Genomic DNA, 16,173 nt, shown 5'->3' with positions numbered 1-16,173 from the left:
AGTGGACAACCCTGTCTTGTTCCTGATTTAAGGTAGAAAGTCCTCAGTTTTATGCCGTTTAATAGGATGTTGGCTGATGGTTTATCATATATGGCCTTTATCATGTTGAGATATTTTCCTTCTATACCCATTTTGTTGAGAGTCTTAAACATAAAATTGTGTTGTATTTTATCAAAAGCCTTTTCTGCATCTATTGATAAGATCATGTGGTTTTTGTTCTTTGTTTTGTTGATATGGTGTATTACGTTAACCGTTTTGTGTATGTTGAACCATCCTTGAGATTCTGGGATGAATCCCACTTGATCATGATGTATTATTTTTTTAATATGTTGTTGTATTCGGTTTGCCAGTATTTTGTTTAGTATTTTAGCATCTGTATTCATTAGAGATATTGGTCTGTAGTTTTCTTTTTTTGTGCCATCCTTGCCAGGTTTTGGTATGAGGGTTATGTTGGCCTCATAAAATGTGTTTGGAAGTATGGCTTCTTCTTCAATTTTTTGGAAGACTTTGAGTAGAATAGGAACCAAGTCTTCTTTGAATGTTTGATAGAATTCACTAGTATAACCGTCTGGGCCTGGACTTTTATTTTTGGGGAGATTTTTAATAGTTTTTTCTATTTCCTCCCTGCTGATTGGTCTGTTTAGGCTTTCTGCTTCTTCATGACTCAGTCTAGGAAGGTTGTATTGTTCTAGGAATTTATCCATTTCTTCTAGATTGTTGTATTTGGTGGCATATAATTTTTCATAGTATTCTACAATAATTCTTTGTATATCTATGATGTCTGTGGTGATCTCTCCTCTTTCATTTTGGATTTTATTTATTTGAGTCCTGTGCCTTTTTTCCTTGGTGAGTCTTGCCAAGGGTTTGTCAATTTTGTTGATCTTTTCAAAGAACCAGCTCCTTGTTTTATTGATTTTTTCTATAGTTTTTCTGTTCTCTATTTCATTTATTTCTGCTCTGATTTTTATTATCTCCTTTCTTCGGCTGGTTTTGGGTTGTCTTTGTTCTTCTTTTTCTAGTTCCTTAAGGTGTGAAGTTAAGTGGTTTACTTCGGCTCTCTCTTGTTTGTTCATATAGGCCTGAAGTGATATGAACTTTCCTCTTATTACTGCTTTTGCTGCATCCCAGAGATTCTGATATGTCGTATTTTCATTTTCATTTGTCTGTATATATCTTTTGATTTCTGCGCTTATTTTTTCTTTGACCCATTCATTTTTTAGAAGTATGTTGTTTAGTTTCCACATTTATGTGGGTTTTTCCCCCTCTTTTTTGCAGTTGAATTCTAGTTTCAAGGCTTTATGATCAGAAAATATGCTTGGTACAATTTCAATTTTTCTAAATTTGCTGATATTGTCTTTGTGGACCAACATATGGTCAATTCTTGAGAATGTTCCATATCCAGGTGTTCTAGTATTTCGTTTAAGGCCACTATATCTTTATTGATTCTCTGTTTGGATGACCGATCTAGAGCCGTCAGCGGTGTATTGAGGTCTCCAAGTATGATTGTATTTTTGTTAGTTTTTGTTTTAAGGTCAATAAGTAGCTGTCTTATATATTTTGGTGCTCCTTGGTTTGGTGCATATATATTAAGGATTGTTATGTCTTCTTGATTCAACTTCCCCTTAATCATTATGAAATGACCATTTTTGTCTCTGAGTACTTTTTCTGTCTTGTAGTCAGCATTATTAGATATGAGTATTGCTACACCTGCTTTTTTTTGGGTGTTGTTTGCTTGGAGTATTGTTTTCCAGCCTTTCACTTTGAATTTGTTTTTATCCTTGTTGCTTAGATGTGTTTCTTGTAGGCAGCATATAGTTGGATTTTCTTTTTTAATCCATTCTGCTACTCTGTGTCTTTTTATTGGTAAGTTTAATCCATTTACATTTAGTGTAATTATTGACACTTGTGGGTTCCCTACTGCCATTTTATAAATTGCTTTCTGTTAGTTTTGTATCTAGTTTGATTCTTCTCTTTTGTTTTTCTATCATTTGTTTTTGTTTGTTTGTGTTCCATACTTCTTTCCTCTGTTGCTACCTTTTTTAAGTCAAGTGTTTTTGTAGTGGTTTTTTTAAGGGTGGTTACCATGAAGTAATGAAAAGGGTACCTACCATATTCATTGTAGTACCCTATCTTATAAGTATTTCTGCACTTCATCATCCTTTGCTACTGTTAATCTCCATCCTCTCCCCCCTTTTTTTCCTTTGTTGTCACAGTTTAAGTTTGGTTTTATTGTGTTCTTGGTGGAGCTGTTACTTGTGGTGTTGTTTTCTTTTGTTCTTTGAATCTGGTTGGAAAACCCCCTTTAGTATTTCCTGGAGTGGGGGCTTTCTGTTGATAAATTCTCTCATCTTTTCTGTATTTGTGAATGTTTTTATATCGCCTTCATACTTGAAGGATAGCTTTGATGGGTATAGTATTCTTGGCTGAAAGTTCCTCTCTTTCAGGGCTTTAAATATTGGGGTCCACTCTCTTCTAGCTTGTAGAGTTTCTGCTGAGAAATCTGATGATAATCTAATAGGCCTTCCTTTATATGTTGTACTCTTCTTTTCCCTGGCTGCCTTGAGAATTTTTTCTTTGTCATTGGTTTGTGTCATCTTTATTATGATGTGCCTTGGAGTGGGTTTGTTGTGGTTAAGAAAACTTGGTGTTCTGTTTGCTTCTTGAATTTGAGGCTTTAGTTCCTTCCACAGGCTTGGGAAGTTCTCGTCTATTATTTGTTTGAGTATATTCTCCATTCCATTTTCTTTCTCTTCTCCCTCTGATATACCTATTATTCTTATGTTATTCTTTCTGATGGAGTCAGAAAATTCCTGTAGGGCTTTCTCGTTTTTTATTATTTTTGAGTCTCTTTCTTCTTCTCTCTGTTGTGCCTCAAGTTGTTTGTCTTCTATTTCACTAATCCTATCTTCAATCTGGGCTGTTCTGTTAGCTAAGCTTGTTACCTCGTTTTTCAGCTCGTGAATTGAGTTTTTCATTTCTGTTTGATTTGTTTTTATAGTTTCAATTTCCTTGGTAATATATTCTTTGTGTTCATTGAGTTGTTTTCTGATCTCCCTATATTGCCTTTCTGTGTTTTCTTGCATATCTCTGAGTATTTTTAAGATTTCTATTTTAAATTCTCTGTCATTTAGCTCCAAGGCTTCCAATATGTTAAGTCTTTTCTCCATAGATTTTTCCACATCTATTTGTGTTACCTCTCTTTCTTTTGTATCCATAATATTCGATTTCCTCTTTCTTATCGGCATCTGAGGGTGGTCTTATTTATAGCACTAATTAGAATTAATAAAGAGTAAAAAGAAAAAAAAAAAAAAAGGTAAAACACCCCACAAAAAAAAACAGTAATAATTTATTATTTCCCCCTTTTTTTCTCTCTTCTCTTTCCATCCTCTCCCCTCCTCAGGGAAATATCATGCCTATAATGGAGGGCCTGATTTGGGGTGAAGAGTTCAAGGGGCAAAAAAAAGGGAGTAGGGACCTACTAAATGCAAAAAAAAAAAAAAAAAAGGAAGAAAATCTTAGACAAGCATAAGATGATTTGCTTGTATGTGATGGTCAACTAAGAGATATAATGAGAGGGATAAGAGGGAACGAGAAAAAAGGACCAAAAAAGAATAATAAAGAAGAAAAAATAAAAATAATAAGTAAAAATCTGTTGTATTAAGTGGAGCGAAGACTAAATACAATGGAGATCTTGGGTTGGGAGGACCCAAAATGCCCCAAAAATAAACAAACAAGAAAAAAAATAAAAACAAAAGCAAAAAAGAGAAATAAAACCAAAAAAAAGCCTTGAGTCCCAAATTAACTAATTTGTTCGTGATTGAGGATTATATGGGAGGACAGTAAAATGAGAAAAGAAAAAACGAATAGAAAGGAAAAAATAAGAAAAAGAGAAAAACGATGGAAGAAATAAAATAGGAAGAGAAAAAAAAACAAAATAAAGCAAGACAAAAACAAAAACAAAAAAAAAAAAAGAGGAGAGAGTGAGAGTTAAGTGTTTTGGAGTATAACCTTAAAAGAGGGTGAGGATGAAGAAGAAAAATAAAATGCAACACTCATGGGTAGTGTAGTTCAAGAAAGGGGAAGCATAAGATGGGCAGAGAATAGAAGGACCGAGGTGGAGGAAATAAAGGCAAAAAGATAGAAGAAACAAACAACAACAACAACAACAACAACAACAAATAGTGGATCAAGTTGTAAAGTCTGTGGGTTTTTCTTGATTTTGAGAGGTTAACTTCTTCCTTTTTCTTTTCTCTCCCTCTTCCTGGTCGGTGACTCTGTACCCCAGGCTCTGCCCCTGTGTCACTCTTAGGTAGGGATTTGCAGTTGATGGGATTCTATGGCAATGTCATATAATTGGCTTTAGTCTTGCTGGAAGTAAAGGCTTGTTGGCGTTTGCAGGGTCCAACGATGAGAGAGTTTGCTTTCCTGGATTCTCTCTCCTAGTCCCCCCTTTCTGAATTAGCAGCCTGGTGATCCAGCAATAAGGCTGCAACTGCTTCTGCCTGGGCAGTAAGAGGCTCAAAGAGCTGGGAAATCCCCACTCTATCCCCACTCAGTGCAAGGCTTTGGGAAAGGCTCTGACAGTCAGGGCCTCCAGTGTAATCAGGCGGGGGTGGGAGTCAATTGTTGTCAAGGTGACTGTTCAGCGCCTATCATTTAGTTGGACCTCTCAACCCAGGCTTTCCACACTTTGTAGCCTGTTTTTGCAGGGAAGAAGAGGCACTAGTCTCTGCTTACGGCTAGTGTAGTATAGACCTTATTATCTGCCAAGTCCTTCTTGTTAGCGTTTATCCCTAAATATGGAGGCTCTATTAATCAGAAGTTGCCCCCGCCCCTTTAGCGAGAGGCACTAAAAAATATCATGCCTCTTGTCTTGGAACGCTGAATTGAGAGAGATCTTATCAATTAGAACCGAGGGTGCGCAGATTTCATGGGTTAAGCTAATTTCAGTGATTGGGTCGCAGCTGTGCTTCCGAAGGTATTTTAGGCTGCCTGCGCGCGCCCCTCCCCCAACACTTGATTGTTAGCTTGAATGGCTGGGTGAGGTGCCCCGCCCACGGAGAGAATCTCCCAAGCCTCTTCCGCTCGCCCCGCCGCTGGCGGCCAGCAGGGCGCCCTGGGCGCGCGAATGGGGCGCTCTGGGCACCGGTGGCCAGCGACCCCCACTCGCAGTGTGCGGGCCGCTGGGAACGTCAGCGGTGCTCAACCGGACCGGGCGCGCGCGCGGCGGTTTGCGGCGGTTCGCGGAGGCCGCTCGGCTCGTGGGGGCTCGCGGTGGCGGCTCGCGTTGGCCGCTCGCAGCGGCTCGTGGTTCCCAAGTATATGGGCTGACTCACCACAGGCGCACTTCCTTGCGGTTTGAAAGAACATCCCTGTGGTAGATTCCTCCACACCCTCGTCTCTCAGATTCAAGTGATAACAGTCCTTTCGCTATCAGGTTGTGTGGAACTCCGGAATGCTCCGAGGATAAATTTTTCTGTTTCTAGTTGATAAATTTGTTGTGATTTAGGGGAGAGCTGTCGGACGCACTCCTCACGGCGCCATTTCCGTGACGTCACTCCTCTATACTTAATTTTTTTAATTTTGTGAATTCATTAGTTAGAGAAACTCAATGTTTTTAGCTAATGAGTAAGAAAAATGTTCAAATTGCAGTGAAAGGAAATCTTTGTCTTTGTGGGAGATATTCTTCTTGGTCAAAATAGTAGTGATTTTGATATTTATGTTAGTGGAATATAATTATATAATATAGCCTGACACACAGGAGCTTGTATATTAGGTATTTATATATCTAATGTATTAACACCATATCTTTATGCCAGCTTCTGGTTAAACTGCATGGTTATATTTACACAGGAACAGTGTCTATATGCCAATAAAACACATTTGCTTATAAACTATCTCCCAAACAACATACTCTTCCAATTGTGACATGTGCTAGAATTTAATGATTTATTGCAAATAAATACAAACAATTTCACAAATTCTTTTTTTACTCCATTTTCCCAATTCCGAATGCACAGAGGTGTTAAATAAATATTTATAATATTCTTGGCATGCACCCAGACCACATCAATTTTTATTCACCTAGTGCCATTAAATGATCAGCTCTTTGCATGGGCAATGGTTGGTAAAGTTATAGCAGCTAAGCAATTGTTAAATAATATTAGCAAATCTGTATACAGTGCTTGCTATATACCAATTACTATTATAGACCAATGTTGCTTATTAATATGAACTAATTGCCACTAAAAACCATATGGGGTGTGCACTATTAATAAGCTCATCTTATGGTTAGGAACACTAGGGCACAGACAGTGATCAAGTAACTTCTTCAAGGTCTTACATTAGTAATTGGCAGAACTAAGATGGACTCAGACAGTCTTATTCCAAAGACCATTTCTTAACTGCTGTACTGTTTGCAAGATTAGAATCAGTAAACCTAAATAAGCCAACACATGAAAAGAAAATATCTTAATTAAAATTGGAGTTCTGGGGTTTTCACTTCTCAGAATGAAACAAGAACTTACAATTTTCCTTAAGTAAACTAAATTATTTTAAAAATGTGGGGCAGTGGACATTTCCAGGTGAAGCCTGCTCCCTTTAGAATCAGACACTTCAAGGCAGGTTCACTCAGGGTCTGTTTGGAAAAAGGTCTGAGAAAACTCTTGAGAATGAGTTTATTACAAGAGAAAAGAGAATTAACAAGCAAGTTTGGTAATTAGAATTGAGGACAAATTTTGATTGTAACATGCTGGCTGCTGTTGAAATTTGCTTTTCAGCATGATGATCATGAATTCATCTCAAAGAGGCTAAGAGCTGAAGATAAAAATGGAAAAATTCATTTTCACTAAAGAGTTAGTACTATATTAAGGCAGTGAGCAGTACTGATTGGTGCCCATTAGAAAGGAACGTGTTACAAATAGTGGAGGGATGAATAAGGTGGGTATCACAGATGTACTAATAACACTTGTAGATTTAACCAAACTATGGCTCTAGCACCATGGGAACATTCAAGGTCTTCTATACCAGTACCTAGCAAAAATCTAATGTCTGTCAATGCTTTTATCCGTAGCATGAGGCAATTCTTTGTGTCATTCGAGTACAGTGCCCTTGGCACAGAAATCAGCACCATGGACAGCTGATTTTGGCAGTGTGCTGGGGCACTCCCTTCACAGGGTTTCACGGACCTTGAGAGGTTCAACACTAGATACCTCAAAAAAGTACTGAAGACGTGTGGGGGGAACTGGTGGGTACCAGGTGGAAGTGAATAGAACATGTTTATGGTCATTTGAGAGGAAGCTCAAATGGGCTTTCTCAGAAAACCCCCCAAAAAACTAGGGATGGCAAAGGGGAGGTTTTATAGACTAGAGGTTCTATAAAGGAAAGTAGGGCCACAGCTAGAGAGATAATGTCCACAACCATTGATGTGATAGCATTATTATTTCTGTGGTTCTGGCACATTATTAGTAAGGGAGATCCAGGTTACAAATGTAGTTGCTTCTCTAAGGATAAGTTATGTAGCTTTTAAGTCTTGTATGATTATTTTATTTTATTTTTTGAGAGTGAGACAGGAAGGGAGAAAGATGAGAAACATCTACTCATAGTTGTATCACTTTAGTTGTTCATTGATTATTTCTCATATGTGCCTTGATTGAAGGCTTAAGCTGAGCCAGTGACTGCTTGCTCAAATCAGTGACCTTAGGCTCAAGCCAGTGATGTTGGGCTTCAAGCTGGCAACTCTGCGCTCAAGCTGATGAGCCATACTCAAGCTGTCAACTTTAGGGTTTTGAATGTGGAACCTCAGTGTCCCAGGTGGATACTCTATCCACTGTCTCCACCACCAGCTGGGCTTGTATGTTTTTAATACCATCTTGACTAAAAGTAGAAAGATGAGTTTAGATTTAGATCCCTATGATATAATGAGTGAAAAGTGTATTTAGATTCAGGAACTGTACTCCACTTCCCCTTTATTTTGCCTAAAGTAGGAAGGAGATGCAAAGTACATACAATCAGTGTTTTCTCATGATTTAGATAATTTTTTTAAAAAAATGGTTAAGTAAAGGAAAATTCTGGTTGTCAATTGCTGCATGATAAACAATTCAACCTTATTGATATAAAAAAGCCCATTTTATTGTGATATTGATTCTCTGTGTAAAGAATTCAGAGAAAGCATGGCCATGTGGCTTATATATCAGGTTTCTACCAGAGAAATATATATATTCTTAATGTATATTAAGAAACTTTTTGCAAGAAATTGGTTTCTGGGGTTGTGGGGGCTGGCTGAGCTAATCTGAAGTCTGCAGGGCAGGCTGTCAGGAGCAGGCTGGATACTCCCGGGTGCAAGGTGATGCTTCAGTCCACAGCTAGGATTTCCTCTTCCTCAGAGAAGCCTCCGTCCATTCTATTGTTAAAGCCTTTCAACTAATTGGATCATGTAAACCCAGATTAGCTACAATAATCTCCTTTACATACAGTCAAACTGATTGTGGATGTTAATATCTACAAAATTACTTTCACAGCGACATCTAGTTTCGTGTTGGACTGAATAACTGGGTGTGGTAGCCTAGCCAAGTTTGACCTGTAAGACTGATCATCTCACTTGCCTCTGCGCCACGATGTCTGGGACTTCACCCGGAAAAACTAAAATGGCTGGATGGTCCAAACGGCTGGGGATCCACCAGGAAGCTTCTTTACTTGTGGGTCCGATACCTGACTTGAAGTCTGGGCTCAGCAAAACGTATTATCTGGAGCCCCTACATGTGGCCTCTCCATCTGGCTCTGGCGGCTCACAGCATGGGAGCTGGATTCTGAGAGGCAGCAAGCTGAAAGGAGGTGCCCTGACAGGAAGAGTGACAATAGAACCAGGCAGCAGCTGTGTGGCTTTTTGTGACTCAGCCTCAAAAATCATACGGCATTGCTTCTGCATGTTTTACTGATTGTGAACATGTCAAAAATCTGGCCCAGGCCAAGAGGAGGGGGGATACGGCTTCACCTTTGATGGATCAGCCGCAAGGTCACCTTGCACAAGAGCACATAGGATGGGGGCAATATGGCACCCATCATTGAAGGATATGATTTGCCTTAGCATATGGAAATGAACCAATTGGAATGGAAGAAATATTTAGAAGTTCACTAACTGTTCACTAACTCACCTCAGATACTCAAAAATGACAGAATTTAAAAGCATTAGAAGTTGATCTCTGTAGACTTATTACTTTTTCTTGCATTCAAAAAGCCTATCAAGTTAGAGCCTTATTAGTAAAAAGGCAACAACTTGGGACAGGCCTGGGACTAACCCACTTAAATTTAGTGACCTTTGGGAGTGGGGTAGATATCGGAAACTACATTAATGATCTATTGCTATGTAACAAGTCACCGCACATTTAGTAACTTAAAGCAATGCACAACTTTCTCACCTCACAGTTTTTGTGACTCAGGAGTCTAGGCATAGGTTGGCTGGATCTTTCTCAAGGCTATTGTCAAGGTTGTTGGGAGGACTGGGGTCTCATCTGAGGATTGACTGATGAAGGAGTCTCTTCCAAGTCCATAGGACTGTTGTCAGGAACCAGCTCCTTGTGGGCTGCTGGACTGAAAGTTCCAGGTGCTAGCTAAGTATTTTCCAGAGGCCATCCTTAGTTCTTTGCCAGATAAGCATCCATATCAAAGCTAGTAAGGGATCCAGTCAATGGACAGAATCTCCTAGGAAGATGGAAGTTACAACTTTATGCAACAAAATCATGGACATGACAGCATATCACCTTTGGTGATTACTGCTGGTTCCAAATAAGACACAGTTTCCACTCACACTCAAAAGAGGCAATTGCACAGAGGTGTGCATACCAGGAGGTGGGGGGTAGTTCAGGGCTGTTTTAATGTGTGTCCATCACAGAAATGTTAGGTACAATGGCTGGAGCTATGAAGAAGTTCTCTCCTCCTGATCGTAGTCTCTGTGGCAGAAAGGTATTAAATTTTTTTTTAAATTTTAATTTTTTAATTTCCTGAGAAGAGGGGAGGCAGAGACAGACTCCTGCATGTGCCTTGATGGGAATCCACCCAGCAAGCCTGCTAGGGGTCAAAGCTCTACCCATCTGGGGCGTTGCTCATTGCTCAGCAACTGAGCCCTTCTTAGCGCTTGAGGCGGAGGTCATGGAGCCATCCTCAGTACCTGGGGCCAACGCACTCCAATCGAGTCATGGCAATGGGAGGGAAAGAGAGAGAGGAAGAGAGAGAGAGAGAGAGAGAGAGAGAGAGAGGAGTATGGGTGAAGAAGCAGATGGTTGCTTCTCCTGTGTGCCCTGACTGGGAATCAAACCCAGGACATTCACACACCAGGCTGACTCTCTACCACTGAGCCAATTGTCCAGGGCCAGGAAGCTTTTGCTAAATGGTGAGAATGGTCACTTTGTAAGATATATTGATGTCTAATAATAAGGTGACCAACTTTTTTACAGTGAAAAGGACAGAAATAAATGGAAGAAAACAATATCATAAATAAAAGAGACATTTTATTCATTGCAACAATAATACACTATAATATAATAAATGCATAATAAAAACATTTGTAACATTTTATATTATAATTATGCTTACATGCCTATTAATTTTTAATAATAATTGTAAGAAAAAAGTACTCATTTAGATATAAATACATCACACCACACGCAATGGATCGACTCTGCATCCATCAAATACGTACATTTACAGATTAGTCTTCCAATATCAAAAAGGAGGACATGTAGGAGGACACTTTTCAAAAGAGAACAGAACTTACAAAAGAAGAACTATCTTCCCTGAAGGAGGATAATTGGTCACCTTACTAATAACTATGTTATACATGTGAAACTAATATAATACTGAATGTCAACTATAATTTAAAAATAAATAAAAATAAATGTGGGAGTGGGAGTCCAATTCAAGAAGATAATCACTTCCCAAATGACAGAAGAAACACGTTAGTAAGAAACACACAATTCATTTGTAATTCCAGGTGGCCAGGCACTTAGGCAGCCAGAAAGTCAGGCTAATAGGTAAACAATCAATCAATTTCAGGGAAATGGTTCAGTAACATTTGACAGGGTTTAAGGGACAGACTCTGGTTCCTTGGAGGACACTGACAAGACTAAGCCAGAGAAACATTTTATAAAACTGGATCTGAGTAATTTCCGGAAGTAGGAAATTGTATCTAGGGGAACAAAGCAAAGGCCCATTTATCAGAATGGCAGGGGAAGGGACTTTTAAAGTCCCTGAGTTGCCACCTAGGCTTAGAATTCTGAGAGGCCAGGGAGAATGTATCCGTGGATGTATTAATAAATATGTTAAATGTTGATTGTAGGTGACAGAATGGGGAGCTTCCACCACTCTGGGAAGAAAAACACATGTGGGCTCTCTGTTTCCTTTGCCACCAGCGGAGGCCACTGCACTGTGCAGTCCCTGTGTGTGAGGAAGCATGGTGGGCAGAGATGGGAGCAACTAGCTGTCGCACTGTGTAACTGCAAGTGGGGGCATCAGGTGGCCGGAGGTGGATGCCTAACTCTACATTTCCTACCTTGTATTGTAGCAGGAAAAATGACACCCAAATGGACGATAATAGACATCCAGACAACTTAATAGAGGAAGAATAATTTATTAGTAGCTGGCAAAGCATGTGGAGTTAGTAGCACCAAAGCATGACCTCTCCAAAGTTAGATTTATTACATTGTGTATATCTTTGCAGCTTGAGCTTTCACGTGACCAGTGCCTGATTTCTTTGACTTCTTTGTTTGCAGACCTACATGACTTTTGTGTCTCCAGGAGGGGAGGGGGTATGAGAGGAGGTTCAAACTGTTTGTTCTTGACTGTTCACATATACCATTTTTTCTTGCCTGTGTTGCAGGTTATTTCAGTGAACTGATAAAGGGCATCACAGCTGGGGTTTGTTACTTTTTCAAACTAACTTAGTCAGCCCTTCCAGTCCTTCCTCCCTCAGTATCTTTTCTGCTATTTCTGCTGGACCACCAGCTGAAGGTGGCTCATTTGGACATAAATTTTAGCATCTAAATGCGCTGATATAACTTTGATGGTTCTTTTTATTATTGTTTTTTTTAAGCGAGAGAAGAGGAGATAGAGACACAGACTCCTACATGTGCTCCTACCAGGATCTATTTAGCAACCCCTGTCTGGGGCAGATGCTCAGAGAAACCAAGCTATCCTCAGCACCTGGGGCTGACACTCAAACCAACTGAGACACTGGCTGCAAGGAGGGAAGAGAAAGAGATAGAGGAGAGGGAGGGGAAGGGAAGCAGATGGTTGCTTCTCATGTGTGCCCTGACCAGGAATCAAACCTGGGACTTCCACATGCCAGGTTGATGCTCTATCCACTCAGCCAACCAGACAGGGCCTGATGGTTCTTATTTTTAAAGGTAAAGCTCTTTCAATATAACTCCTGACCCACAAGACTAAAACAAGCATGTGAACAAACAAACAAAAAAACACGTGGAAGCTGCCAAATTATTTTCTGGCCTCTGAAGGGCACAAAATTTTTTATGCATTTCCAATATGCATCAAAATATGAAGATTAGAACCCTAGAATGTTTTCTAGGTACTCAAACACAGTGAGAAATTTTGTAAAGGGACACAAGTAACCTATAGCAAAGTCCAGGCCTTCCAGGAGCCTCAGTCAGCAGCATTCCCCAAACTCTAAAACAAATGAAATGGAATAGCAACTCCCAAATGATGACAGCTGGAAAAAATGACCTAAAATCACTTCTGATTTTGGCTTTATTTGAATAGTAAAGCATATTTTACAGAAAGAGAAGCTTTCTGATTGTGTCTCAATAAAATTTCTGCATGAGTTCTTTGTGGTAGTAATATGTATGCCTTGGACACTTACCAGTGGTTGGTAGCTCTCCAGTAATTTAGTGGTAATAGCTTTTAAAACATGTATGCTGAGAAACCCAATTTTTCAAAATTTTTTGCTTCTCTCAAATATAACTTTATATTTATATCCCCTTTTCAATTGTACATAATTCTATTTTTTATTTAGATGTGGGCGTACTGCTGTTTTCCTTCTAAAAAAGGATTTCTTATTAAGGTATAGTAAATATACAAAAAATTGCACAAATTATAGATATACAGCTGGACAAGTGATCATAAAATACTTCATGTAAGCACTATTCAAATTAAAAATTAGAATATCGCCCTGGCCGGTTGGCTCAGCGGTAGAGTGTCGGCCTGGCGTGCGGGGGACCCGGGTTCGATTCCCGGCCAGGGCACATAGGGGAAGCGCCCATTTGCTTCTCCACCCCCACCCCCTCCTTCCTCTCTGTCTCTCTCTTCCCCTCCCACAGCCAAGGCTCCATTGGAGCAAAGATGGCCCGGGCGCTGGGGATGGCTCGGGCGCTGGGGATGGCTCCTTGGCCTCTGCCCCAGGCGCTGGAGTGGCTCTGGTAGAACGACGGAGCGATGCCCCGGAGGGACAGAGCATCACCTCCTGGTGGGCGTGCCGGGTGGATCCCGGTCAGGCGCATGCGGGAGTCTGTCTGACTGTCTCTCCCCGTTTCCAGCTTCAGAAAAATACCAAAAAAAAAAAAAAAAAAAAAAAAAGATTAGAATATCACTAAAGTCCAATTGTATCTTCCTTTTTCTACAAAATAAAACAACCTCCCCCCCAATCAGGACTTTTAACACTATGCACTTGTTTTACTTGGTTTTGTACTTTATGTAAATGAAGTCTTATAACATGTACACTTTTATTTCTGGCATCTTTATACAAAATTTATTTAGAAATTTATCTGTGTTGCTGTATGTAACAGTAGTTCACTCATTTTTATTATTGTATAGTATTCCATGGTATAAATATATATATAATACTAATTACATGATATAATACTAATTATTTAGCCATTCTATTATTTGATGGAATTATCAGTTGTTTCCAGTTTGGGACTGTTATGAATAATGCCTCTATGCACTTTCTTCTGTAGGGCTTTGATAGACATTTCTGTTATGATGTATGCACATACCTAAGAGTGAAATTGCTTGGCGATGGGTATGGGCAGCATCTTTAGCAGATGTTGCCAGTTTTCTAAAGTGGCTATATTAATTTATACTCCCACAAGAAATTGCTTCAAGGGGAAAATTGGGCTAACTTCTCCATACTTTCCTTCTCTCCTGGATATCGGTCCTTTGTACCCTCACTGTCTTGGAAACATCCCTATGCTTTCAATCAAATATTTTATTTTATATTATTTTATTTTATTTTTATTCATTGAGTGGAGGAGAGGCAGAGGCAGACTTCCACATGTGTCCCAGCCAGACTTCACCCAGCAAGCCCACTAGGGGGCAATGCTCTGCCTATCTGGGGCATTGATCTGTTGCTCAGTAACTGATCTCTTCTTAATGCCCGAGGCCGAGGCCATAAACTCATCCTCAGTATCTGGGGTCAGCTCACTCCAGTTGAGCTATGGCTGCAGGAGGGGAAGAGAAAAAGAAAGAGAGAGAGAGAGAGAGAGAGAGAGAGAGAGAGAGAGATAAGCAAGAGGAGGGGTGGAGAAGCAGATGGGCACTTTTCCTGTGTGCCCTGACTGGGAATCAAACCTGTGAAATCCACATACTGGGCTGACACTGTACCACTGAGCCAAATGGCCAGGGCCCAATCAAATCTTTAAAATAATATTTTGCCTACCTCTTTTAGTTCTTCTTCACCCTAGTGCAAGGTTGTTTTGCAGCAGTCTACTCCACTAATACAAAAAGCAGAAATTCACCATGGCTGTTCTTTGAACTTCAGAAACAATAAATGCTAACTTTTAGTCCTTTTAAAAAGGAAATGAATGAATAGGATTAGGTAGGCAAATGAATATAAACAGAAAGATAAGAGGGAATAGCATACAGAAATAAAAGACATAATGTATTCAAGGGGTCATAAGTAGTGTAGTATTGTGGGATCGTAAATTGTGACATGGTCATAGAAAAATTACAGAAGACCTTAATGCTATACTAAAGAGCGTAGATTTTTACCTGAAAATGATAGGGAGCCATTCCTAGTTTTAGTATAGAAAATAATAGGATCAGGTTTTAATTTTCCAAAATTTATGTTGAAAGCAGTATGGGAATGTATTTGAGGGGCCAACACTGGACTCTGGAAAATTAGTCTCATAAAAAGGTACAGAGAAAGAAGGGGGCCTATGTCAGAGAAAAGAAAACAGATTCAAGATATGTTTGGATGGTTTAGTCTGTAGGGAGAATGAAGAAGAGAAAAAGTAACAAATGACTGACTGCCCAGTTTCTTGCATAGGTGACCGGGTGGGTGATGATGTCACTAGCTGACACATGGAATACAGAAGGAGAAGGTGTCCTGGGAAAGGGTCAGCAGTAATGCATCCCCTCTAGACAAGGTTGGTTTTAAGGTGCCTTTGGGAAATGCAGGCACATGCAGGAGTCTGGAGCCTGAAGATCTTGTCAAGGGCTGGGGATGAATGGGATCTGGGAGTTATCAGTCTGTTATAGGCGGTTGTAAAAACCACACAATCAATTAGATGAAAGATGAGATAATTCATGTAGCGTGAGAAGGAAAGTGGGCCAAAGATGAAGCATGAACAGAAGGGCACACAGAGGAAGAGACATTAATAAAAGAGATCAAGAACACGTAATCAGATGTAGGAAGAGAACGAGGACAGAGGAAATAATCAGATTAAGGAGAGAGACATCAGCAATGTTAAAGTTGGAGAGAGGATTTCTGAGATAATAAATGTGTTTATTATACTTGGACATTAGAACCTCATGGCTTCAGCCGAACAAAAAGGAAAGACATCAAATCATAGTAACCTGAGAAATGAGTATATCTTACTCTTGCGATGTTTGTGTGAGAAGGAAAAGAGAGAAAAATTACAGGCCTAAAAGACACTGAAGGGCCAGAGGACATTTTTTTAAATTATGGGGGATGTTTGACGACACTTGGACTGGAGAGGCAGGGTTGTGATGAGGAAGAAGGAACGGGGCTGATCTTGAAGGAGGAGAGGTCAGAAAAGGGTTAATAGATTGAGGAAATTTAAAGCTATAGTTAGAGATTTTAGAAGAGTAGCAATTCTGAGTAATTGCAGGATTCTTTGCTTTCTATGTAATACTTTTCTGAGATATTTGCATTTTTATGGGAGCTTGCATTATTCTTATCATCAGGAAAAGCAATAAGGATTGAAA

This window comes from Saccopteryx bilineata, chromosome 2, assembly GCF_036850765.1.
Source record: "Saccopteryx bilineata isolate mSacBil1 chromosome 2, mSacBil1_pri_phased_curated, whole genome shotgun sequence".
Classification (NCBI taxonomy): Eukaryota; Metazoa; Chordata; class Mammalia; order Chiroptera; family Emballonuridae; genus Saccopteryx; species Saccopteryx bilineata.
This window is presented reverse-complemented; position numbering follows the sequence as displayed.